Here is a 25,550-nt window from a genome sequence, read left to right as displayed (position 1 = left end):
TTTGAAAATTTTGATCTATAATTTTATGAAATTATATCTCGCATTGGTGTTTATGTTTATTAAAACTCTTCATATCCTACTATTACTGAACACAGGTCATAGGGGCTCACAATAAAGCAATCATAAAAAAAACTATTTGAAAAAGAACACCACATTAAAAATAGAAAAGATATAGACAAATCACACAATAAAAGTTGGGTACCCACAATCCATAGCCTATATTATTTGTCTATATTCTTTATCTATGTTCCTTATTCCTTACCCAGACCGTTGGAATAGAACAGGCCCATCAGAGTGCAAGGAAAGAAATTTTAGGAAGAACTAGAAATGAAAGAAACACTGAAAGCCAATTCAAAATAATGTGCTTTTAGAAGGGCCTTAAACTTAGGGAAGGATAGCTCTGAACCGAGATAAGGTGGTGGGTTATTCCAAAGAAATGAGGATAGAAAGAATTAAGCAGAACTACAGGTAGACTTGTAGTGAGCTAGCTTTGAAGAAAAAAGCACCAGGTGATGAGAATAGATAGAAGGTGACAGGATTGAGAGACTGTGGATAGGAAATCTTCGAAGCTGAGGCCAGCAGAGTGTTCAGCACCTTGACGCTTCTCTACTGAAACATGTTTCATTATATTCTCATTAATGACCAATCTGTAGCTATTTGACTACCCAGAGATGGTGCTTTACAGTAAGGAGCAGCATTTTAAAATATCCCACTGACTCTTTCAAACAGCTATTGTTCCCAGCATCTTTACACATCTTAAACTGGATGGATAGCCCTTGAGACTCTTATCTAGCTTTACTGTATTATATATATTGCTTTGCTAAATGACCTTCCCAAATAATTATTCATTATAGACTCCTTTCAAGTCTGAAACAACTTCTTTGAATGTCCCTTTATTGTTTTTTTTTGTTCATATTACCTTCTTGAATGATGTTTTTATTTAAAAATTCCCCTACATCTTTGACTACTCTGCCTTGCTTTTCTTTGATCATTTCATTCCATTATCCAGCCTTTCTTCCTTCCCCTTGTGCCTTCTTACCTCTTTCATAACATCTCCTTCCTTTCTATCACTCTTCCCTTTGACTTACTTCTCTCTCTGCCTCCATGTTGACTATATTCTCCAGGAACAAGAGATTCTGAAGTCAAATTCCCGTACAAATGGGGATCCTCCTGGGATTTTTATCATGGTTTTAGACAGATTCTGAGATGTGAAGATATCTCGGCATTTAGTGCCAAAATCCATACTGCTAGAGGTTTAGATTTTTAGATTTGAATTTATAAACCCAAACTAGGTCCTATCTTACCAAAGTTCACAGATCATCAGATGTCTCCCCTCCACAAAACATGCAATTCTGAGCAAAGTTATAACTCCATTTTAGGGCTCATGAATGACTCAGTGCTAAGAAAAAACGTACTTCTTTTCAGTATCCAAGGAGAAATTGACTCTGCCTGATGAAAGCTTATGCAGTCCTTTAAAAGAATTGCACAATAATAACTCATCAAACATATTTCATCATCTCTTTTCTTAAAGTAGTTTACTGTTCTTCCAGTGACTTTTTGCACTAGTTACTGCAATTTATTCAGGTGCTCAGTACAGTGCTTTTCAAAGAAAAGAAGACATTTTTGTATGCTTCGTCTTTGCTTTGGCTCTTTGCAAAATGTAACAGTATTAAAGAACATGTGTTAATTAGCAAAATGTTGTACACATCCTTTCTTCAAAGAGATGTGAACTTGTGAACCATGATGGTTCTTTGAAGTTCCCAGAAGAGATTAAGCCACCACATATCTCAATATACCAAATAAATAAACAAAATAGGTTTATGAACTGTTTTAGGATTTATAGGTTCATAGGTTAAATTTATGTATTTGATACATGAAAACACAGATTGACTATACTTAGAATTATGGTACAGTTTTATTTTTCAGCCAACTGTGGGATATATTACCTAAAAAAAACACAGCAATTATTGCAACATCTGCAAAAATACTCAGGTCATTTATCCCCTAGCTGTTTCTCATTCTAGATTTTTCCCATCATAATTTCCATTTGCTAATGTGACAATAACTAGGAAGATATTTAATTTGATATAAAATCCAATTGCCTTCATTTCGTCCTAAAATATAATATATGAAATTATGGGAAATATAGTAAAACCTTATCTATGACTTCATTTTGGGAGTTTTGATTATTAATGATTATCTAACACAAGTAACACGAGTCTGTGCATGATAATCTCCCCCCCCCCCCCCCCCACACATACACACCCAACACACACACACATCTTTTCTACCACAGCTGCCTGTACCATAAAGAAATATGGAAACACTTAATTTCCTTTAGACCATTCATTAACAGTAACTGTCATCATTACTATTATCAATAATATCACCAGGTAAAGTTGTTGTTATGGACCCACAAATTAGTAACTTCACACCTGTCAATAAAATTGCCAGCAGTACCTGAAGATTGCAGGGTGACTAATGTAAACCCAGCTTTTAGTGTTTAAATGGTATCTGAGAAACTAAATACTGGTAAGTCTGATGTTAATGCCTGGAAAAATGGTAGAAACTATTATAAAGAGTAAAATTACTGATCATATAGTGGATAAAGTCAACATGGATTTAGCCAAGGAATGTAGGAGTAGCCATACTGGATCAGACAAATGGTTTATCTAGCACAGTATCCAGTTTCAAACAGTGGCCAAGCCAGATCACAAGTATCTTGCAGAAACCCAAATCGTGGCAACAACACTCCATGCTACCAATTCCAGGGTAAGCAGTTGCTTCCCCATGTCTGTCTCAATAGCAGACTATGAACTTTTGCTCCCTGAATTTGTCCAAACCTTTTTGAACCCAGATACTCTAACCATTGTTACTACATCCTCCTGCAAAGAGTTCCAGAGCTTAACTATTCATGGTAGATTAGCGCCTAATTTAGGCATGAGAATTTATACCAGGTTTAATCTGGTGTAAATCTTCACGCTCTAAACTGGGCACAGATCCTAGTGCTAAATACTATTCTATAAACAGTGTACAACTCAGAACACTGTTTATAGAATAGCGCATAGTGCTCATTTTTTGGCACCCAAATTTGGACACCATTTACTGAATTTATTATTTATTTATTTACTTACTTACTTACAGTATTTATTATATTTGTATCCCACACTTTCCCACTAAAAGCAGGCTCAATGCAGCTTACATAGTAATAGGTAACACAGAATTTTGTTATGCAAAGTAGGAAATTAAGTATAACATAATAGAAGGATGGATGGGTAGCAAATGGATGGGTAGGTAGGTAGGTAGAGACAGGTGATAGAGAGAGGAGGGTAAGGTGGGAGATAGATTTTGGGTCAATGTCGTTTTCTCTTCAGTATATGTAAGGTAGATGGGTTCATGAGATTAATCTGGGTCTTTTAACGCATAAAGACGTTTTTTATCTATGCTATGAATCTCACACAGTGGCGTTCCTAGGGGGGCTGACACCCGGGGCGGATCGCCAATGCGCCCCGCCCCCCAGGTGCAGCGCCCCCCCTGGATGCAGTGCGGCCCCCCCGATGAAAGGACCCCCCTGCAAAGGACCCTCCCCGGGTGCACGCCGCTGGGGGGGGGGCGCGCGCACCTGTCCTCCGTTCGTTCCATGCTTCTTCTCTGCCCCTGTTCCAGGGCAGAGAAGAAGCATGGAATGAACGGAGGACAGGTGCGCGTGGCACCCCCCCAGCGGCGTGCACCCGGGGCGGACCACACCCACCGCCCCCCCCTAGGAACGCCACTGATCTCACACACACACACACACACACACACACACACACACACACACACACACACACAACAAAAAAGAAAAGAATGCCATGGCATGGTATAATTAATGATCATTCAAATTACTACCATGTTCAGATTGTGGCAGTAATCCTCAGCTCATTGCCAAATGACACTTTTCCTGAAAGTGATTAGCTCAGGTACTAACAGAAAGGATTACAGAAAACAAAGAGTAGGGTTAAACGACCATTTTACACAATGGAGGAGGGTGACTAGTGGAATGCCACAGGGATCTGTACTGGGACCGATGCTATTTAACATATTGATAAATGATCTGGAAATCGGAACAACTAGCGAGGTGGTTAAATTTGCAGATGACACAAAAGTATTCAAAGTTGTTAAAACACAGGCAGTCTGTGAAAAATTGCATGAAGTTCTTAGGAAATTGGAAGAGTGTGTACCCAAATGGCAGGTAGATGAAATTTGATGTGGACAAATGCAAAGTGATGCACATTGGGAAGAATAATCCAAATCGTAGTTACTTGATGCTAGGTTCCATCTTGGGAGTCAGCACCTAATAAAAAACTATAGGTGTTATTGTAGACAGTATGCTGAAATCTTCTGCCCAGTGTTTTGTGGTGGCCAAAAAAGAAAAGAAAATGCTAGTAATTATTAGGAAAGGGATGCAAAATAAGACCAAGAATGTTATATTGCCTCCATATTGTTCCATGGTGTGAGCTCACCTTGAGTATTGCGTTCAATTCTGGTTGCACATTTCAAAAAAGAGCGGAATTTTAAAACGTTCAAAGAAGAGCACCAAAATGATAAAAGGAATAGAACTCCTCTCATATGAGTAAAGACTAAAGAGGTTAGGACTCTTCAGCTTGGAAGAGATGACTGAGGGGAGATATAATTGTGATCTACAAAATCCTGAGTGGTGTAGAACGAGTAGAAGTGAATTGATTTTTTACTGTTTCAAAAAGTACAAAGAGTAGGGGACACTCAATGAAACTACATAGAAATATTGTTACAACGAATAGGAGGAAATATTTTTTCACTCAACGAATAGTTAAGCTCTGGAACTCATTGTCAGGGAATTTGCTAACAGCAGTTAGTATATCTGGGTTTAAAAAAGGTTTGGACAAATTCCTGGAGGAAAAGTCCATAGTCTGTTATTGAGATGGACATGGGGAAGCCTCTGCTTGCACTTGGATTTGTAGCATGGAGTGTTGCTAATAATTGGATTTCTGCCAGGTACTTGTGACCTGGATTGGCCACTGTTGGGAAACAGGATACTGGACTAGATAGACCTTTCTCAGGTTAGGTCCCTCATGACCTCACTGTGTACTCGACATCCCTCTCCTTAGTCTCTTACAAAAACGCATCCCCCAACTGCTCCACAGCTCCAGACACCCCTTGTGACATAAAACACATATACAAATTCCCACTTTACTCCTGATGTACACAAATTCCTACTCACACACATTAGATATCCTCACAAATCCCTACTGTCCTAATTATCACCTTCTGCATGTACCATCCTATGCTACATATAAATCCTCCAGACCCATATATCCCCCAATTTTGTATGCTACATACAAATCCGATCTCATATACCTCTCAATTTCTAAATACCCCCTCCCCCGATCCATGCATGTGCCACTGAAGGAGACCTGCCTCCAGCCCCCCACTACCTTTGGAAATATGCTATCATAGATGCCCACCTTAAATTTTCAGTCCAGGGACCATTCAATCCTAGCTAAGGCACAGTCATGGACTTTTGATCCAGTAAGGCAGTTCCTATGTACTTAAGAGAATAATTAAGATCCTATCATAGCAGAAAATATGGCTAAGAAAAGCCATGAGCAGAAAAATATTTGTTCAGTTACAATTGTCATAAGCTAATGGGGGGGGGAGGGGTGATTTCCTACCAAGATGCACGTCGTTTACAGTAACTCAAAGATTAGTGGTTCTGTAATTTTGTTCTTTTGGAGTGTTTAGATTTAATTACTCAATGTGAATTAGTTACTTGTTTATCTGCTGAATTGAAACAGCTATATGGTTAAGGTTCATTCAAAGTTCATATACTTGTTTATATATCCATGGTAAGAAATCGATGTCCATCTTACTTTTGTAAGATATCTCTAAAATATAATTTTGCTAACTGCCTTGTTTCCATTACCAAATGGGTCATCTCCAGGGGCAAATTTATTGATCACTCTTCTCAGCACTTTGCCTATTATGTCAGGAACAAGCCTCCACTGCCTATGTCCATAATTACCAATCCTCTTTACATTCTGCAAAGGCTACGCAAGACCATTACAGCTTCACTTTTTATTTAGGATTACAATGATACAGCATAACACATTTTTTTCTGACATGTACTTGAGGCAGTGACTTCAAAGAGCATTAAAAGCATCCCTCCTCGGCAAGCCACTACAGATCCTAAGGGCTATAGGAGCAGGTCAGGTCATATCCAGGCATTGCACAGTAAAGCTGAGATGAGCCATGACCCAGCCTTCCCATATGCCTATGCCAAATAACTACTCAAGCAGTGTGAACACAACATTTATGACCTGGGAGTGCAGTCACAGAGGGCCAGATACCATGCTGAGTATACAACCAGCAGAGTTGCCTTGCATCTGGCAGAACATGTGTCAGAGCTGCCGCTCTAGCCTGTGCGTGACCCTATTTGATATTTGCTAATATAACTTTCACTTGGTCAGACAATGCATGCAATGGAATCAAGTCAGCACTGTGGCTAATTCTACAAAGATTTTTCCACATGCAAAGTCAGTTTTATATGCAAAAGGGGCATTTTATAATTGCACATCTACATATGCATGAAAAAAGCATGCACATAGAAAGTGTATGCCTTCTTTTATGAGATCTGCATGTAAGTATTCCAAATAATGCTGTTTGGGAGGAGTAGAGGTAGGGTTGTGAAGAAATGCACATGTACATTTATAGGGCCAGACTCTATATATGGTGCCTGAAAAATCCGTACAGAATACATTTCTGCCTAAGCCTATTCTATAAGCGGTGCTTAAATTTAGGCGCAGTATATAGAATATGCTTAGCTGATATCCCAGCGCCTAGAACTATGCACATCCATTTACACCAAAGGAAATGTGGTGTAAATGCTGGCCCGTAGAGTTAGGTGCAGAGGGGCGTATTCTATAATAGTGCACGTAAATTTGGAATGCCATGAAACACCCATTTCCCCGCCCATACCCATGCTCATTTTGGCTCTACGCATTAGAATTTAGGCGTTGTGCATTACAGAATGTGATTAGTGAGTTATGCGCGGACATTCTAATTATTGCCAATTAGTGCTCATTATTGCTTGTTAAGTGCTGTTAAAAATGCCGATTGTTTTATTAAGCCAATTAAGTTCCGCACGTTGTTATAGAATATGCTTGGATTTCGGTGCGGAGCACTAGGTATGATATATAGAATCCAGTAGATAGGGCCCAATATTTAGCCAGCAGCAGGCAGCACGTTTGCTGTCCACCACCAGAGTTAAACCCAGATATTCAATGTTGGGCCATATCCGGTGACCGGCCTGGATTGGCCGCTGTCGTGGACAGGATGCTGGGCTCGATGGACCCTTGGTCTTTTCCCAGTGTGGCATTACTTATGTACTTATGTAATATAGCCATTTGCAAAACAGAAAAATGTCTTTTAAAAAAATGGCTATTTGCTAGATGATTTTGTGCTCTGTGCATTTATCTTTTTGGTCCATTTTTGAAAAAAAATAAAAATAAAACATGTCTAAGTAATAAATGCACAAAATCAAGCCACTGGGATGTAGGAGGAGCCAGTATTCTTAGTAGACTGGCCACATAGACATTCCAAGAGAGCAATGGGGTACCCTAGGGGGTACTGCATTGGACTTCAAATAAATGTTCCCAGGCACACATCTCACCGTTGCTCCCTTATCTTGTCTGCTGAGCTTCCCAAAACCCACTACCCCAACTCTACACCACTACAATAGCCTTATGGGTGAAGGGGGCAGCTATATGTGGGTATAGTAGGGTTTGGATGAGTTTTGCAGGGCTCACATTTTCCACCACATGTGTAACAGGTAGGAGGAGATATGGGCCTGGGTCCACCTATCTACAGTACACTGCACCCACCACTAGTCTACTCCAAGGACCCGCATGCTGCTCTATGGACCTGAGGATTACATCTGAGGCTGGCAAGTAATGTTTTTATTCACATTTTTTTGTGGGATGGGATGGGGTCAGTGATCTCTGGGAGAGTATGGGAAGTCATCCTTGATTTCCTCCAGTGGTCAAGTGGTCATTTAGGGCACCTTTTTGTGCCTCATTTGTTATAAAAACAGGTCTAGCTTAAAATATCTTAGTTTTAGTCTTTGGCAGTTTTGTTTTGTTCCATTACTGCTGAAAAACATCCATGTGTTAGGAGTGCCCAGATCCCACTCTTAATGTACCACTAACACACCCGCTTGTAATTTGAATGCACTTCTGATGGAATTCATAGAAAAACATCTAAATATTGGTTTTGAAAATACCAATTTGGATGTTTTTGTGAGAAAAGCATCCAAATGCAGATTTATGCCGCTTTTTGGACATTTTTCTCTTTTGAAAATGAACCTATAGTAACATAGTAAATGGTGGCAGATAAAAACCTGAACAGTCCATCCAGTCTGCACAACAGTCACACTCATTATCAATTCATGATTAAATCATCAATGAATGTGATATTATATATTTGATCATGGTCTTTCTTTGGTGCTCTGGGACATAGACTTTAGATGTTCCACCCGGCCCTGTCCTGATGTTGTACTTTATATATCCATCTTATTAATCAATATGAGCGCCAAGATTTATGCTCTAATACTTACAAATAGGCTGCTTGAACCTCTTGGTAATTGAATTCACCCAGTTAAAACTGGGTTTATGAATAACAGGCATTCTTCACATAACAGCAAGCACCAAAAAAAGGAGAAAAAGTCCTCTTCAAAAAAATAGAAAAGAAAACAAAAGAAAGGGAGGACCAAGGTTTGCCTCCCAAGGATTCCTTTTTCACTTTTTTTGTTGGTTCTCCCCTACTTCTGTTATCTTTTCATTCCTCTCATAACACTAGACTTTACTTACATCTGTTACAGATTATTAAAGATCTCCACTGTCCAGCTTTCTTGCTGTCCTTGGACACTGAGGAGGCCTTTGATAGGGTTGAATGGCCTCATATGTTCTGAGCCCTGCAATGGTTTTGATATGGACTACACTTTATTCAAATGGTACAGTTACTCTGTTCCCAACCTATAGCTCACTGGTATATTAACAATCATCTGTTCTAAGCATTCACCTTGCACAGAGGCACTAGGCAAGGCTGTCCCTTATCTCCATTCCTTTTTAATTTAGCCCTTGAACCTCTTCTGTGTGCTATCAGGCAGGCTGAGACTATTACACGCATAGCATATGGCAACCTAGAATGTAAACTATCTGCATATTCAGATGATGTTCTTTTGTTTCTGATAAATCCTGGCATGACGCTCCCACCTTTACAGAACTTGATTAATGAGTTTAGTGATTTCTCTGGCTATAAGGTCAATTGGACCAAATCAAAGTTGATGTTTATCAATGTTCACTGTGTCAAGGATATGATGGAACAGTTCCCTTTCCAATGGCACCCCAAGGGATTAAAATATCTACAGATACAGTTACTATCTGACATTAATGAGACCAAGGCTTTGAATGAGACATGGGTACGTCAGCTGGTTACAGACCTTTGTACACATTGATCCCCCACTATACTTAAGCTGGTGGGGCAGGCTAGAAATGGTAAAAATGTCTATTGCTCCTCTTATCATGCACACTATTTGTGTGCTCTCTTTTCTTTTCTTTCCTTTTTATGGACTGGTAAAAGACCCAGAATTTCTCTCTGAACCATGCAACACTCCATAACCCAATTTCTCCCACTTCTACAAATCATCTGGCCTTCATCTTGAAGCAGGACCTGTTATGAGTGCACAAACCCAAACAAACCTATGAGTCCCCATGGCTGCCTCTGGAACAAGCTCTGTTACAATCAATGTGCACAGATCATGTTTTAAGGGCACTATTCCTGCCTAGATTAAAGGACTCTACAGACACTGAAGCAGGGGGCGTAGCCAGACACCCAATTTTGGGTGGGCCTGGGCTGAAGATTGGTGGGCAGAAGAAGTCTGCCTTGTCCCACAAGTGATTCGGTCTCTCCCTCTCTTGCCTGCATGCTATATGGTCTCTTAAATATCCCCCCTCCCACCAAACACACATACCTTTTAAATAGCAGATTTTCACCGTCAGCGAGCAACATAATACATGCTGCTCATGTTGGCCCCACAGCCTTCCCTCTGATGCAACTTCCTGTTTCCACATAGGCAGGAATACATCAGAGGAAAGGCTGTGGGGTCAGTGCAATCAGTATGTATCAGTCACTGCTCACTGCAGATGAAGACCTGCTATTTACAAGGTATGCAGGAGGGACAGTTGTTAGGAGTTTTCGGCTGGTGGGGCTTGGGGATCCCTGCCAGCCACATCATAGGTATGCTGTTACTGGGTGGGCCTGAGCCCAAAGTGGGTGGGCCTGGGCCCACCCAGGCCCACCCTTGGCTACGCCACTGCACTGAAGCACTTTGATGCACTCTTGCTTCCACAAATCAGGACTTCTAGATCACTACTTCTATGGTGGAACCCGAATATTAAGTCCAATCCAAAGGCAAAAAGAAAAACAAACATTTTCACAAATTGTAACAAAAAACAAAAAAGTGTGGAGGTGACCAAACAGAAAACTGTTCCAGAAAGAATGTCAGTTCCAAAAATCCAGAGCAAATGCTAAAAGGATTCAATACAGGCCATGTTTCAGCTCACAAACCTTCATCAGGAGTCCTGTAGTAAGCACAAGATATTACCCCAAGGAGTAAGGCACTGTAATTCTCGAACTACTAAGCATGGAAATGCAGTCTCACATGAATGCAATCTGACAGCATCTTTTGCAGTAGATCAAAGAGCTCTCTGGAACCTGAATATAATAATTGCTGGCAACAAGATCTGTTGGAAGCTATAGATGTCATGTGGCATATAGACTCTGAATCATGTAATGGTAGACAATCGACTGGCATCATTAAGGAGCTTACACAAAGTTCCTCTCATCTATTTTTGCAATGCTATAAATTGATGCAGCTCAGTCATGCCCTGCGGAGTAGTTTTGGCTGCCACTATGGCTGCTCTTTCTGGGATATACAATTATTATTTGCAAGTACTCAAATCAACTTTTTCTGCTTCAGATATATACCAACAGCTGCAAAACAAGAGTTGTCCTATGCAATCTGTTTTGCTCCACAACATGTGGAATAGGGAGACAAACTTTCAAATGCTTGAACCGCAATGGACTGAATTCTGGATAAGAATTATTTACTGTTCTGCTTCAGCCTTCATTACACAATCTCTTTTCTTCATAGCCCACAGAGTTTTCTGGACTCCAGTGTGCCTGCAAAAATTGGACAAATCTAGGTCTGCTCTGTGTTAGTCTTGCAACACTCAGCCTGGCACACTAGACCGTCTTTTATTCTACAGTCCTAAAGTACACAGATTCTGGCAACAAGTTTGGTCAAAAATGTGCACTATCTTACACATCCAGGTATTTCTTTCCTATGCCAAAGTTCTATTTTGGTCATATAATACTACGAATGTGTTGTTGATTAAGAAAGCAAAATTACCTAGACTCATGCTTGCCATTGCTTTAAAGGATGTTGAGAAATGCTGAAAGATTGATGACCTCAATGTAACCTTTGGTTTATAAGTATGAAATAATCTTAACAGAGAAGTCTGGTAGATTTGATAAATGTTCCCAATCATGGGCCTCTCTACGATGCTACATACATGCTGGGTTATAGTGCTATGACTCGAAACTGATTATATTTTATTTCTTGCTTCATTAACTTTGGGGAGGGTGTGTGGGTGGGCTATCACTGTCCTACAAATGTTGCAATTACTCTGTGTATGGTGGCTTTGTTTTCTATGTTAAACATTTTAAATAAAGTTGTGAGCTAAAAAAAAAAATAGAGTAGTCCAAGGGCAGAGCATGAGCAATCCTAGGAATTATTTGGATAATGTGACATTTGGTCTGCTATCTGGATAACGTATCTACTTAGGACAGTGTGTTGCTGCCTATGTTATCTGGATAAGTTATCCAGATAGCAAACTGAATATTGCTGTTATCTGGATAATGGCATTGGTGATTACTGTATCCACATAGTCAATACTGGCCATCATCTGCATATCGACGTTGAATATATGGATTTTTTTTTTGCTGCTACTGACTGTGGTACCAGAAGATTGGAGGGTGGCCAATGTAACGCCAATATTTAAAAAAGGTTCCAGAGGAGATTCGGGGAATTATAGACCGGTGATCCTGACGTCGGTGCCGGGCAAAATGGTAGAGACTATAATAAAGAACAAAATTGCAGAGCATATTCAAAAGCATGGATTAATGGGACAAAGCCAGCATGGATTTAGTGAAGGGAAATCTTGCCTCACCGATCTATTACATTTCTTTGAAGGGTGAACAAACATGTGGATAAAGGTGAGCCGGTTGATATTGTGTATCTGGATTTTCAAATGACGTTTGACAAAGTACCTCATAAAAGACGCCAGAAGAAATTGGAGAGTCATGGGATAGGAGGTAGTGTCCTATTGTGCATTAAAAACTGGTTAAAAGATAGAAAGCAGAGAGTAGCATTAAATGATCAGTATTCTCAAGGGAGAAGGGTAGATAGTGGGGTTCCCCAGGGGTCTGTTGTGGGACTGCTGCTTTTTAACATATTTATAAATTATCTAGAGATGGGGGTAACTAGTGAAGTAATTAAATTTGCTGATGACACAAAGTTATTCAAAGTTGTTAAATCGCAAGAGGATTGTAAAAATTACAAGAGGACCTTACGAGACTGGGTGTCTAAATGGCAGATGACGTTTAATGTGAGCAAGATAAAAGTGATGCATGTGGGAAAGAGGAACCCAAATTATAGCTACATAATGCAAGGTTCCACATTAGGAGTCACCGACCAAGAAAGGGATCTAGGCATTGATGATACATTGAAACCCTCTGCTCAGTGTGCTGCGGCAACTAAGAAAGCAAATAGAATGTTAGGCATTATTAGGAAAGGAATGGAAAACAAAAATGAAGATGTTATAATGCCTTTATATCAGTCCATGGTGTGACCACACCTAGAATATTGTGTTCAATTTTGGTCACCGCATCTCAAAAAAGATATGGTGGAATTGGAAAAGGTACAAAGAAGGGCGACAAAAATGATAAAGGGGATGGGACGACTTCCCTATGAGGAAAGGCTGACGTGGATAGGGCTCTTCAGCTTGGAGAAAAAAATGGCTGAGAGGAGATATGATAGAGGTCTATAAAATAATGAGTGGAGTTGAACGGGTGGACGTGAATCCTTTGTTTACTCATTCCAAAAATACTAGGACTAGGGAGCATCCCTCTCCTTCTCTGCCCATATCCAGCAGACAGCCAAGACCTGTCGCTTCTTTCTCTATAACATCAGCAAAATTTGCTCCTTCCTCTCCGAGCACACCACCCGAACTCTCATCCACGCTCTTATCACCTCTCGCCTTGACTACTGCAACCTAGTCCTCACTGACCTCCCACTTAACCATCTATCCCCCCTTCAATCCGTTCAGAACTCTGCTGCCCGTCTTATCTTCCGCCTAGACCGATATGCTCATATCACCCCTCTCTTCAAGTCACTTCACTGGCTTCTGTTCAGGTACTGCATTCATTCAGTTCAAGCGTCTCCTACTAACCTACAAATGCACTCAATCTGCAGCCCCTCACTACCTCTCTACCCTCATCTCCCCTTACGCTCCTACCCATAACCTCCATTCAGAGGACAAATCCCTTCTCTCAGGACCCTTCTCCACCACCTCCAACTCCAGGCTCCGCCCTTTCTGCCTCGCCTCACCCTATGCTTGGAATAAACTCCCTGTGCCCATACGCCAAGCCCCTTCCCTGCCCATCTTCAAATCTTTGCTCAAAGCCCACCACTTCAATGTCGCCTTCGGCACCTAACCATTGTACCTCTATCCAGGAAATCTAGACTGCCCCAATTTGATTGACTGCACTTTTGTCCTTTAGATTGTAAGCTCCTTGAGCAGGGACTGTCCTTCTTTGTTAATTTGTACAGTGCTGCGTAACCCTGGTAGCGCTTTAGAAATGTTAAATAGTAGCAGTAGTAGTATTTCTGGGATAAGCAACATAAAATGTATTGAACTTTTTTTGGATTATACCAGGTATTTGTGACCTGGATTAGCCACTGTTGGAAACAGGATGCTGGGCTTGATGGACCTTTGCTCTGTTCCAGTGTGGCAATACTTATGTACTTATGTGGTGGCTGAATATTGACACCAAAATTAACTTATTATTGCAAAACGTGACACTTTGATTAGACTTCTAGGATGGCAGTCCGACAGCATGGGGGTCCTTTCTTGTACTCTCTAGAAATGTTCAGTAACAAAATCATCCAATACACAAAATCTTGTAGGATACAATAGTATGCAAATCCAGTATGTAAAGTACTACAATATGCTATAGTTTGAGACTACGCTGGGCTCAGATCTTCATACAGAGTTCCTCATGTGATCAAGATTAGTCTAGGGCTAGTGTAACCATTAAGCAGACTAGGAGGTTGCCTGGGGTAGCTGCTGAAGGGCAACAACGAACAGGTGCAGTGAATGCAAAACAACATGTCCCCATATACAAACTCAAAGAGCAATCAGCATGCAATTTTCCCTACAAAAAGAGGTAGGAAAAGGAGAGAGTCTTGCTGAATATGTTTATGTTTATTGCTTCTTGATATACCGCCTTTCAGGGCCTACCAATCAAAGTGGTTTACATAAAACCAAAGGGGAAAAGGAATGCCAAATTATTGACAGGAAAAAGAAGAAAGAGGAATATGGAGTAAGGTCAAACAAAATGGAAATGCAGCCATGAAATTTGCCCTACTGTATGTCCATAGCACCTAGCAGAATGCCAAAGACCTGGATGAAAAGTTGAGTCTTCAGGCTGGAACAGAATTTCTTCTACAAGGACTCTGTATAAAGAGTGATGGGTAGTGTAGTGCAGAAGGTCAAAGCAGTTTAAACAAAAAAGCACTTTGGTGAGTAGCTTCTAAAAATCCCAGAAGACAGAGGGAATGGTCAAACAAATGTCCTGTGCAGATCACAGGGCTCTGGATGAGGTGTATAGTGAAACTGAGGATGCCAGGTTTAATGGGTTATTGACATTTAGAACTTTGTGTGTTAAGGTCAAGATTTTAAATTGGACTCTATAAGATATGCTTATATACAGGGTGAGGCAAAAAGAAAAAAAAAACCTAAAATTGTTTGCTATTTTCTTAGCAACCACGTATCCCCCTTTTACAAAGCCATGCTAGCAGCTGTTGGTGCGGGAATGCGGACACAACTCATTCAAAGATAACTATACAGGCAAGTTGGTCTGGATAAGGGTTGTTCAACCTCAGCCCTCGCCAGGTTGGGTTTGCAGGATTTATCATGCATATTCATCGGGGAAATCCTGAAAACCTGACTGGATTGGCCCTCAAGGACCGAGGTTGGGAAACCCTGGTCTGGATAAAAGGCTATCCTAACTTGCTCCTATAGCTCCCCTGCAGAGGCGTAGCCAGACACCCAATTTTGGGTGGGCCTGGGCCCAAGATGGGTGGGCAAAAGAACCCCACCCCATCCCATAGGTGATTTGGTCTCTCCTCTCGCCTGTATGCCATATGGTTTCTCAAATATCCCTCCTTCCGTGCACACCTTTTAAATTTCAGATTTTCAGTGAGCAGCAACTAATACACACTACTACTACTACTACTACCTATCATTTCTATAGCGCTACTAGACGTACGCAGCACTGTACGCTTGCCTCCTCGACAGAGCTTACTATCTAATTACTCATGTAGGCCCCACATCCTTCCCACTGATACAGCTTCCTGTTTCCGCATTGGCAGGAATACATCAGAGGGAAGGCTTTGGGGCCGGTGTAAGCACTATGTATCATAGTAACATATATAGTAACATAGTAGATGACAGCAGAAAAAGACCTGCACGGTCCATCCAGTCTGCCCAACAAGAGAACTCATATGTGCTACTTTTTGTGTATACCCTACTTTGATTTGTACCTGTGCTCTTCAGGGCACAGACCGTATAAGTCTGCCCAGCACTCAGTCGCTGCTTCCTGCAGGCGAAAATCTGCTATTTATAAGGTATGCAGGAGGGACAGTTGTTGGGAGTTTTCAGCTTGGGAATCTCTGCTGGCCACATCATAGGTGTGCTGCTACTGGTGGGCCTGAGCTCAAAGTGGGTGGGCCTGGGCCCACCCAAGCCCACCCTTGGCTACGCCATTGCTCCCCTGGCACTGGTTCTGAATATTGGTGGTACCCAAATAACTTTCAGTGGACATCAATATACTAGATAGTCAGTACTGGTACCCGGATTTGGAATTATATTGAATATCCACATTTGCCTGCTGTAGTCAGTGTTTCAAAACACCATCCTGATGCTGTTGTCTAGAGAGAATCCACGTACCTGGAGAACTCAGTAGATCCCACGAGGCATAAAATGAAAACAAGAAAGGTGGGAGTATGAGCCAGGCTATCCAAAGACTGAAACCAAGCTAAAATTAAAATATATAATGTTTATTGGTTTTAAAACAAATAATAATACATAGAAAATGACTCGAAAGTCATTTCTATGTATTATTATTTGTTTTAAAACCATTAAATGTTACATATTTTAATTTTAGCTTGGTTTCAGTCTTTGGATAGCCTGGCTCATACTCCCACCTTTCTTATTTTCAAAACACCATCCACCAGGTGAGTGTCTCAATATTTTTGTCTTTTGCTGCCATTTATTGTCTTTTAATATCAGCATGAGTCTTATTGTTTAATGAGATGGCAATTATCATTGGTTTAATATTCTAGAATGCAATTCACTAAGGAAAAACAAACTTTTGCATGCCATAGCTGAAATTTCTTCCATGGACTTTCTATCATACTTTCGCATCCTATCCTTTAAAATGTCCTCATGGGCCCAAGATATTAGCACTTAATGTGGGAAAAATGCATTAGTTTTCCTCAATGTGCGCTAAGTGCAAGCTATTTATTTATTTTTGGCACTTATGTGTTGGAAGGGATGTGCAATGAGATGAGAATGGGCATGGAAGCATTATCAAAATAGCATGCACTAATGTGCACATACAAACTGGATAACATGGACTCAACTTGGGAGAACTTAGCACCTCCTAAATAGGAGGCGATAAGTGCTCTTGCATTTTTTTTTGCAAGTCTCGCACTCTAATTGAAAAATTAGTGCCTAATTTACAAAAAACCCCAAACAAACAAAAATAAAACAAAAAACATGCTTATTATATTGCCAGAGTAGACTATAGAAACATAGAAACATGACGGCAGATAAGGGCCACACTGTCCATCCAGTCTACCCTTCCTCAGTAACCACTACCTCCTCTTTTTTCTAAGGGATCCCACGTCCCTGTCCCAAGCTTCCTTTAATTCTGACACAGTCTTCGTCTCCACAACTTCCACTGGGAGGCCATTCTATGCATCCACCACCCTTTCTGTGAAGAAGTATTTTCTTAGATTCCTCCTAAGTGTATTTCCTCTCAACTTCTTCCTTTGCCCTCTCATTCCAGAGTTTTTCTTCATTTGAAAAAGGCTCACCTCCTGTACATTGATGCCACTGAAGTATTTAAATGTCTCTATCACATACTTTTTCTCCTGTCTCTCTTCCATGCAGTGGCGATCCTAGGTCGGCTGCCACCCGGGGCGGATCGCTGCTGCGCACCCCCCTGGGTGCAGCGGCATCCGCACCCCAGGGTGCAGCATAACACCCCCCCGGCGCAATGACACCCCCCTCCCCGGTGCATCAAGCCCCCCCCCCCGGGTGTATTCTTGGCTGCTGGAGGGTGCAGAGAGCAGTCGCGTGCCTGTTGGCTCCAGTGGCTCCCTGCTCCCTCTGCCCCGGAACAGGAAGTAACCTGTTCTGGGGCAGAGGGAGTAGGGAACCAGTGGAGCCAACAGGCGTGTGGCTGCTCTCTGCACCCTCCAGCAGCGTGCACCCGGGGCGGACCACCCCCACCGCTCCACCCTTGCTACGCCACTGCTTCCAGCATATACATGTTGAGGTTCATAAACCTGTCCTCATATGTTTTATGACAAAGACCGCTTACCAATTTTGTATCCGCCCTCTGGACCAACTCCATCCTGTTTATATCTTTCTGTAGGTACAATCTCCAGTTCTTAAATGGGGCCTTACCAGACACTTATACAAGGGCACTATCACCTCTTTTTTCCTGTTGGTCATCCCTCTCCTTATACACCCAAGCATCCTTCAGCAGAGTGGTGCAGCGGGAGCTTGCTGGGCCCATAACCCAGAGATTGAGGAATTGGAACCATCCTCTGCTAGGCTTGGGTGCTGCTTTCTTTTAGGATCTCTAAGTGAGCGATAGGGAGAGTAGATGGCATGGATGAACAGACTTGATAGGCCATATGGTATTAATCTGCCTACATTTTTCTATGTTTCCTATTGTAAATCTGCGTGGCAAAGTCCCGATTAGTATATGCTAAGGTTAGATTTTGCCGCGGTATAGTAAAAAGGCCCCTTTTGAGTTATGCTCCTAAATTGGCATCTTTGAAAAATTTTCAGGACTAAGTGTTCAAATTCATATTCAGATTTTCACTAAACTTCTAAATTTAGGTGCATATCAAGTGGGTGGCACTAGGGGAGGATTTAGTGCAAGGAAAATAGCTGAGAGCTTAGCACTGAATTTCCAGTATTAGTTTCAAAAATTAGACTCTAAAATCTAGGCAAAGGAAGAGCATATTCATATACTAAATACAAAAATTAAAAAAGACATTCTAAAATTGTAATGTGTGTTTCATGCCCCCCCCCCCCCCCACTCTCTTTCTATCTCTTCCATCTTCTGAACAAGTAAATAATAAAAATCTATTGTTTAAAATAGAAAATGTGTAATAATCTTAGTTCACTTCATTTTATCAGTTTATGAAGTCCATCTGTATCATTTGATTTGTGAAAGCCAGCCAGACTAGTTTAGATTCTACTCTTGGCCTGTTCTGTGCTTGTCTAGACTGTAGAACAGATTTTTTTTCACTAGGAGCTACAAAGTTAGGCTTTCACCAAGGTGCAGTAAACATACACACTATATGCAGGTACTTCCTCTGTCCCTAGAGGGCTCACAATCTAAGGGGTCCTTTTACAAAGGCATGCTGAAAAATGGCCTGCGCTAGTGTAGGCACATGTTTTGGACATGCGCAGATCTATTTTTCAACGCGCCTGTAAAAAATGCCTCTTTTTTTTGACCGAAAATGGACATGCGGCAAAATAAAAATTGGTGCACGTCCATTTTGGGTCTGAGACCTTACCACCACCTATTCATTTAGCGGTAAGGTCTCATGTGTTAACCGGGCTATAATCATCAATGCGCGTACACTGCCGATTACCGGCCGATTAGCACCACACATTCGAAAATAAAAAAGCATTTTCGGATGCGCGTAACATATGCATGAAAAAAATGGAATTATTGCCTGGGCCACGCTGTAGCTGGGCAGTAGTTCCAAATTGACTTGCGTTGTGCGCACGTAGGCACCTACGCAGCTTAGTAAAAGGGCCTCGAAGTTTTGTACCTGGGCCAATGGAGGGTTAAGTGTCTTGCCCAATGTTACAAGGAGCTGCAGTGGGAATCGAACCCAGTTTGCCAGGATCACAACTACTACTACTACTAACTAACATTTCTAAAGCGCTACTGCAATTTAAACATAGAAGGACAGTCCCTGCTCAAAGAGCTTACAATCTAAAAGACAAGAGAACAATCTAAAAACAAGTGTACAATCTAGAGGACGAGTGAACAATTAATCTGATAGGGTGGATAGATTGGGGCATTCTATATTTCTCAAGCACAGTTTGCACTTGCTCAGTCAGTCCCTGGAGCTCCAGTTAGGCCTCACTGAAGCCTGGGGCTTGCTTTTAGAGCTGCCCAGTCGGAGTTCCAGGGATTTTGCTGCTTTTGGGGGTTAACTTTTGTTTTTGACCCAATTTTTGAAGGGGACCTTCAGGACTGAAACCAATGGTGGTCGCCAGGTCAGAGGACTCTAGGGAGTCAGGTAAGGGGTCTGGTGGCCCAAAGGTTATTTGATTTTATTTTAAATTGTGGATTTTGGGACTTATAGAAATTAAGGAGTTAATTGGATTTTTATTTTTTTTAATTATGGGTTGATGAGAACCTCTTAACATTTACTGGGGGGGGGGGGGTTAAAATTTGGAAAAAAATATTTTAAGTAGTAGTTTTCCCAGGGGGCTTAAAAGGGGTCTCCACCGGGGTTTAATTAATTTTATTTTTATTAGATTATTGGGCCACAGTATTTTGGTAACCATTTAATGTCACTTATTGGAAATAAATTAACAGTGTCAGGAAGTTAGGGTTTTCCTTTCCTAATTTATTTTTAGTAAGAGAGGTTTAGGAAGAAGAATTGGAAGAAAAGTGAAGAGAAAACAGTGAACCACAACCTAAAAAATTCTTTGGGCCCCCAGGCAAGAAAGAAAGCAGCAATTCAGACTTTATTGGGAGAATGATATTATCAGTTTCAACTAAGTAAATATATAAAGGAAGAATAAACTGGTACACGTACCTGATTATTTGCTGTGTCGTCTTAAAGAGGATCCTGTGAAAACACAAAGTAATATGTAACATAGTAGATGACGGCAGAGAAAGACCTTCACAGTCCATCTAGTCAGCCCAACAAGATAATTCATATGTGCTACTTTTTGTGTATACCTGACCTTGATTAGTATCTGCCCTTTTCACGGCACAGACCGTAGAAGTCTGCCCAGCACTAGCCCCGCCTCCCACCACTGACTCTGCCACCCAATCTCCACTAAACTTCTGAGGATGCATTCCTTCTGAACAGGATTCCTTTATGTTTATCCCACGCATTTTTGAATTCCGTTACTGTTTTTATCTCCACCACCTCCCGCAGGAGGGCATTCCAAGCATCCATCACTCTTTCCGTGAAAAAATACTTCTTGACATTTTTCTTGAGTCTGCCTCCCTTCAATCTCATTTCATGTTCTCTAGTTCTACCACCTTCCCATCTCCGGAATAGGTTCGTTTGCAGATTAATACCTTTCAAATATTTGAATGTCTGTATCATATCACCCCTGTTTCTCCTTTCCTCCAGGGTATACATGTTCAGGTCAGCAAGTCTCTCCTCATACATCTTGTAACACAAATCCCATACCATTCTCATAGCTTTTCTTTGCACCACTTCAATTCTTTTTACATCCTTAGCAAGATACAGCCTCCAAAACTGAACACAATATTCCAGGTGGGGCCTCACCAATAACTTATACAGGAGCATCAGCACTTCCTTTCTTCTGCTGGTCACACCTCTCTCTATACAGCCTAGCAACCTTCTAGCTATGGCCACCACCTTGTCACACTGTTTTGTTGCCTTCAGATCTTCAGATACTATCACGCCAAGATCCCTCTCCCCGTCCGTACATATCAGACTCTCACCGCCTAACACATACGTCTCTTGTGGATTTCTACTCCCTAAGTGCATCACTTTGCATTTCTTCACATTGAATTTTAATTGCCAAACCTTAGACCATTCTTCTAGCTTCCGCAGATCCTTTTTCATGTTTTCCACTCCCTCCCGGGTGTCCACCCTATTGCAAATCTTAGTATCATACGCAAATAGGAAAACTTTACCTTCTAACCCTTCAGCAATGTCACTCTCAAATATATCGAGCAGAATCGTCCCCAGCACCAATCCCTGAAGCACTCCACTACTCACCTTTCCCTCATCCGAGCGAATTCCATTAACCACCACCCTCTGGTGTCTGTCCGTCAACCAGTTCCTAATCCAGTTCACCACGTCAGGTCCTATCTTCAGCCTGTCCAGTTTATTTAAGAGTCTCCTGTGGGTAACCGTGTCAAAAGCTTTGCTGAAATCTAAGTAGATTACGTCTTTAGCACATCCCTGATTCAATTCTCCGGTCACCCAGTCAAAGAATTCAATGAGATTCGTTTGGAACGATTTCCCTTTGGTAAAACCATGTTGTCTCGGATCTTGCAACTTATTGGCTTCCAGGAAATTCACTATCCTTTCCTTCTGCATCGCTTACATTACTTTTCCAATAACCAAAGTGAGGCTTACCAGCCTGTAGTTTTCAGCTTCTTCCCTATCACCACTTTTGTGAAGAGGGATCACCTCTGCCATTCTCCAATCCCATGGAACCTCTCCCGTCTCCAAGGATTTATTAAACAAATCTTTAAGAGGACCAGCCAGAACCTCTCTGAGCTCCCTCAATATCCTGGGGTGGATCCCAACTGGTCCCATGGCTTTGTCCACCTTTAGATTTCCTAGTTGTTCATACACACTCTTTTCCGTGAACGGTGTTCTATCCACTCCATTCTCATATGTGCTTTTGCCAGTCAATCACAGTCCTTCTCCAGGATTTTCTTCTGTGAAAACAGAACAAAAGTATCTATTTAGCAAATTTGCCTTTTCTTCATCATTATCTACACAGCGGTTCGCAGCATCTTTCAGTCTCACAATTCCCTTTTTAGTCATTCTCCTTTCATTAATAAACCTGAATAAATTTTTGTCACCCCTCCTTACCTTTCTAGCCATTTGTTCTTCCGCTTGCGCCAGACATAGCTCTCTCTTGGCTTCTTTCAGTTTCATCCAGTATTCCTCTCCGTGTTCCTCTTCTTGAGTTTTTCTGTATTTCTGGAATGCCAACTCTTTAGCCTTTATTTTCCCAGCCACTTGCTTGGAGAACTATATCGGTTTCCTTTTTCTCTTGCTTTTATGTTCTCTCCTTACATAAAGGTTTGTGGCCCTATTTAAAGTTTCTTTCAGCCTGGACCACTGCCCTTCCACTTCTCATATGTCCTCCCAGACCATCAGCTCCTTCCTCAGGTATTTTCCCATTTTACTAAAGTCAGCATGCTTGAAATCCAGGACTTTGAGTTTTGCGTGGCCACCCTCCACTTCAGCTGTCATATCAAACCAAACTGTTTGATGGTCACTGCTGCTCAGGTGGGTACCCACTCAGACATTTGACACACTATCCCCATTTGTGAGCGCTAGATCCAGCGTCGCTCCCTCCCTCATGGCTTTCGTCACCATTTGTCTAAGCAGAGCACTTTGGAAAGCATTCACGATCTCTCTCCTTCTTTCCGATTCCGCAGATGGAACCTCAAAGACGTATCAAATTCTTGTTAAATACCAAAAATTTAAAGGTTTAGAAAGAAAAGTTATACTTTTTTAATATTAAAAAATTGATACTTATCTAATAGTTGTTCATTCTTTGAGATATCTGAGATAACTCTGTTAAGAGAACAAAATTAATAAATGTTAGATTTTACTGTTTTATTCATTTCTCATCTCTGAGTTTAATGTTTTTAGAACATTTCCTTTCCTATTTATTAGAAATAGAGGTATGGGGTAGTGTAATACTTGTGCATCTTTTCTCCCGTTTTAGTTTAAACTTCTCTGAGGTAATTTTATTGGGTATAGTAGAGTGAGTTTAAACTATTGAGAGTGAGGTCACACTAATATGAGCAAAGCGATCCTGCCAGAACATAGGTCGTGCAGCAGAATTTTGAACAGATTGAGGCATTCTGCAGTACGTTTGACATGAGTATGTGCTACTAGTGCGCTAAAAAATAAACATATTTTTTCACTGATCAGGCATGTCTGAGAGCATAGAGTGGATGTGTTAGTGAAGCCAGATTGATGCACGATAACTGGATTAGCATGTGAGCCCTTATCACCTACAAAATAGGTGATGGTGGGCTAACACTCTAATCTTTTTTTAATGGCTATGTGCTAATGGCAAATTTAACGTGCGGACTTTGAAAAAACTAGAAAATTGACCATATAACTGCAGCAGTAAAAATGGTCTCAGCAACTGGGAAAGGCCCACTTAAGGGTGCACTAAAGCCACTTTTTATTGCAGTTTGGTAAAATTGTCCCTTAGTAGGGATAATTTCATATAAATGTGTTTAAGATTTCAAGAGGCACATGAAGAAGGAAGGCTGGAATTTAGATAAAGCAAAATCGCTTGGAGTTAGTACAGCAGCAACTGGGGCAGGACCTGTCATGGGTGATTCATTAACTTAGAGTGTTGTGATACATCAGTTGAACATTCATAATTATAGCAGCAAATTCTGATACCCCAGGCTCTAGTAACGTCTTCCAAAGATTCTGATTTTAGGGTTGTGCACAGAAAAAAATAATCAGTTCATTTTTGGACTTTGTTTCAAACTTTTTGCAGTTTGAAATTATTTCTAACATGCATACACACTTTTTTTACATGGAGAAATTCATACTTTCATGTATATGATATCAAATTTTAATACCCTTTATTTGCTAGCATTAAATTAGCAAACCAAAGGCCATGTTTACTAAGGTGCATTAGTATTTTTAACGTGCCTACAAACAGCGCACACGGTAACTATATAGGCACTTATAGGGATAGTATAGGCATGCACACGGTAAATGCATGTACATGGTTAACGCACATTAAAAACGCTAATGCGCTTTTATTGCGGCTTAGTAATCAGGGCCCCAAGGTTGATAAAGGGGTCCTGCGCAAGATTTTGCCATGCCCCTTTTACCACAGTGGGGGGCCCTTTTACTAAAGGGTTGGTGTGCGGCAACAGGCTTGCCGTGCACCAATCGGGAACTAGCACTGGGCTACCATTCAGTAAAGGGGTCTCCAAATGTCCATTAATAAATGCATATCCCTATCTGAGTCTGCAGACTTATAACTTTGAAAATTCATTAGAAGTAACCTTAATCTTGATCCATATTTCCTATACTAGAATGTTGAGCTTGTAATATCATTGTTGCAATAAATCTGTGCCCCTCATTCACAACATGACAAACATTTTGGCACAGACATCTTTCCCCTTAATTTTTTTTTTTACTTGTACTGTTATCAGAAGATTCAGGAAGCATGTCTGATATCTGTGTGCCTCGTTTCAGCAACTGTGTAGAGAAACAAGCATGTGGATGTGATAGACATGTAGGCGAATTTGAAACATATGAATAGAAATGAATATGACAACATGTTTATTTTACTGAGTGAGAACATATGGCTTACAGTTTTGGGATAAGTGTAGATGTATAATGAGGGCCAAATTGAAGACAAATTGATGGTTTATGTGATTAAAAGATATCCATGTATTGCACAAAAACTATGTGTTAGACAGTCAAAACCAAGCGAGAAGCATTTCACAATGAACAGTGAATGGTGTCTATGGAGGTTTGATTTCATAAAGGAAAGAGGATGGGGTCTGATATACCACCTGTCTGTGGTTACAATCAAAGTGGTTTATAAATCTAATACAGGCACTTATTTTGTATATAGGGCAGTGGAGTGTCCGGTAACTTACCCATAGTCACAAGGAGATACAGTAGAAATTGAACTCTGTTCTTCTGGTTCTCAAGCCACTGCACTAACCACTAGGCTATTCCTCTACTTCACATAGTGTAGATATGTGTCAATATGAAGCCAAATCTTATTTATTAGGGGGGGGGGGTGTCAAGCAGTGGCTGGGTGGGGGGGCCCAGACCACCCTCAGTGCCCAGAGGCCCAGAATACTCTCAATCTGCCTCTGATTAATGGAGTGAATTACAAAGAGTCTTATGCACTAAACCT

Source organism: Microcaecilia unicolor, chromosome 2 (genome assembly GCF_901765095.1).
Source record: "Microcaecilia unicolor chromosome 2, aMicUni1.1, whole genome shotgun sequence".
NCBI classification, from domain to species: domain Eukaryota; kingdom Metazoa; phylum Chordata; class Amphibia; order Gymnophiona; family Siphonopidae; genus Microcaecilia; species Microcaecilia unicolor.
This window is presented reverse-complemented; position numbering follows the sequence as displayed.